The sequence below is a fragment of the Photinus pyralis genome, unplaced genomic scaffold (assembly GCF_008802855.1).
Source record: "Photinus pyralis isolate 1611_PpyrPB1 unplaced genomic scaffold, Ppyr1.3 Ppyr1.4_LG4, whole genome shotgun sequence".
Classification (NCBI taxonomy): Eukaryota; Metazoa; Arthropoda; class Insecta; order Coleoptera; family Lampyridae; genus Photinus; species Photinus pyralis.
Genome location: NW_022170511.1, coordinates 20,051,547 through 20,054,712, shown reverse-complemented (window position 1 = coordinate 20,054,712; position 3,166 = coordinate 20,051,547).

Genomic DNA, 3,166 nt, shown 5'->3' with positions numbered 1-3,166 from the left:
AAGGACAAATTTTTCTCTGTAGGTATAACGATATAAGGCTTGCTAAACGTACTTTATTAAATAAACGCGCTGCAGAAAATTTCGTATTGTTGAGAGATAAATAAACAGAGTTTGCCATGGAAAACAATATCTTGTGAGGTAGTTAATAGTGTAACTGTGGCACATTTGACACATTTCAAAGCCATCTTCGAAAATTCACTATGAAAGTGAAATTAATAACCATATTCATTACACTAATTAAAAGTAGATCGTATCATGCCATGGAAATATCTTCATTCTTGAAGGCCTCAAAGAAAACTTGGATTAATGTTTGGTGTGAAATTATTGAATCGCGAATTCTTGGACGTTTCATTTACGACGAAAATTTGACAGGACAACTTTATCTTGAACGGGTATGGGTTTTGGATGACAATTACAGACTTCAAAAATGCTTTTTTTTCAATCCACAATAATTATATTCGCAATTCCCAAAAAACCTAACTAACACCAGTGTAATAAATGCAAGGTAAAATTTAAAAGCTAACCACTTACCTAACACCAGCCTTATCACTTCAATTAATTATATAAAAAATATGGTAAAAATTGGCCTAATGGCTGTTTTAAGATTAAATAGGAGATACCGCTTTTAATGAACGTTACCTGCGCAATACGTAAGTCTGATATTCTAACTTGTAAGTATGAATAATTGTACGTACTATCAGAAATTGAATAAGGCGCCAACTTTGAATTTAAAAAGTTGAATTTAGTTAGTTCAGTCTGGTTACGGTACTTGTGCTACAATCTTCATTTTCTACCAAATGAAACACGACGACGTAATTTACACTGGTTTCAACATAACGGTGCCCCGCCGCACAACCAACTACAAGTACGAGAGCACCAAAACCAATTATTTCCAACTTCATGGATAGGTAGGAACGGGTCGGTCCAAGATCACCAATTTTACATTTTTTTCTTTTCGGTGTCCTAAAAGGGTTTAATTTATCAGCGAACTTCTGCGACAAAAGAAGAACTATACGTGATGTTGTGCTGTAAATTCTATTGCGAAGAGATGCTGCTTGTGTGTAAATAATTTTGAACATTTGCCGAGACAGATTAGTTTTTTGACATGTAATTACTTCAAAGTAGAAATTTATTTGTGTCCCTAAGGTTTTAAGTTAAATATTATAATTGACTGAGTAATTAAGAGGACCATTGACCAAAATGGTTCCCATGGCAAACTCTGCTTTTACTACTCTCAATAGTCTCAATAATACAACCAGTTCTGTATCATGTTTATTTGTCAAAGTAAGAATCTTATATCACTGTAAACAGAAAAAAATGCACTTTTTAAAATTGTCACAGCCAAGTATGGTTGGCATTTAAAGAAATGTTATAACTCGAAAATTATAAAAGAAGAATGGAAATTAATAAATGTATCAATTATTAAGCGGAAAAAAATCTACAATTTTTGTTCTTTGCATATTTCTGTATTTCTAATACCATAGTATAATACAATAACTAATACTTACTAAGAGTCTACAACATTTAAAAGAAAAATCATTAACTCTGTTTTTCGCTCATATCTAGTATACTGTGGATTTTTTTCAAGAAACAAAAGCATATCTTGAATAAGCTCTTAAAACTCTTTCCTCATTTAACCGAATCTCTATGTCTTACGGTTTTCGAGACCCTAATGGTTAAAATGAAAAAAAAACTCACCCTGTATATAGTATTTTTTATATTTAAAGATTGTGAAGTTGAGTCCATTTTAAGAATTTCCATAAAAACAATTTATTTTAATAATAATTTAATTGATTGTGCAATTAATTCTGAATATCCGGTTCATAGCTTGCTGAACCCATGTTTAAAATGGGCATTCATTTATAATTATGCACGTTCAAATTCGCATAATAGTATTGAAGAAAAAATCAGAAATTTTAGTGGGAATTACGGTATAATTTTAATTGCAAATTTTATCTTTCGTTTTACCTTTGCACTGAGCACTTTTCAACCTATGGAATCATTAAGACCTAAGTAATCGTAAAACGGGTGCAAACACCTCCATAATAGTTTGCGAGAAAAGGCCATAATGCAACTAAAATTGCAGCTAAAATTGAACTGGGGTGATTCGTCTATATTTCTTGAAATTACGATTACGAATGCTTTATACCAGGGCTGCTCAACGTTTTTAACGAGCGGGCCAAACGAACGATTCAGACATTTTCAGCGGGCCACTGGCGGCGATCGTTATTGTAAAGGGTGTTTTTTACAGGTATAGAACTTTAAAATGAAAAAATCCGATACAACTGAATACCGAACGATCCTCGCGATCTTCACACATACATCATTTTTACAACACACCTTAAGGGGTTGATTCTGTCCCACCAGAAAAGAAGCCCTTTTTTGGAGAGCAGTTTTTGGGCTGTAACTTTTGGGTCCGTTAGTCTACGAAGCCGAAAAACAATAGCGATCTTTCGTATATCCTAAAGAACAAGTGTATCCATTTTCAAAGCGATCGGACGTTTCCACACAAAGTTGTCGTGCACACGGACAGACGGACAGACAGACAGCAATACAAAATTATGAATGATCTCGAGGATCGTTAATAAAGCACATAAAAATACTGATAGTGGCCACGGTATCGCCTTTATTGGAATGATAATTTTATGCCATTAGTGTTTAAAATAAGATTTCTGGCGTATGGGCGCCGCGGCTGGTCCAACGTCTGTGGTTTATTGGCTAGCCTTGCGATTTCACATATCCCCACAGAAAATAATCCATAGGGGTGATATCGCAAGATCGTGAAGGCCAATTCACAGGTTCATTGCACGAAATTATGCTCTCATCGAACGTTTCCTGCAATAAATTGATTGTCTCGCGCACTGTGTGGCATGTTGCGCCGTCTTGTTGAAACCTAAACCCTTCCACATTAACACCATTCAATTGTGGCAACGAAAAAGTCAAACCATAAACATTTCTATTGTTAATACCCTTTAGTTTTAGGGGTTATGCAATAAAAAATGCAATCTGTATTCAATAGGATTCAAGAAACGTTAGAGTTTTGGCGGCGCCTGTGCGGGCCATTCGAAATTTGTCCGTGGCCCGCCGGCATAGGGTTGAGCAGCACTGATTGTATATTAACTTGGCGTGTGAATTTAAAATTCAGAGACAGAGAATTATAGTTATT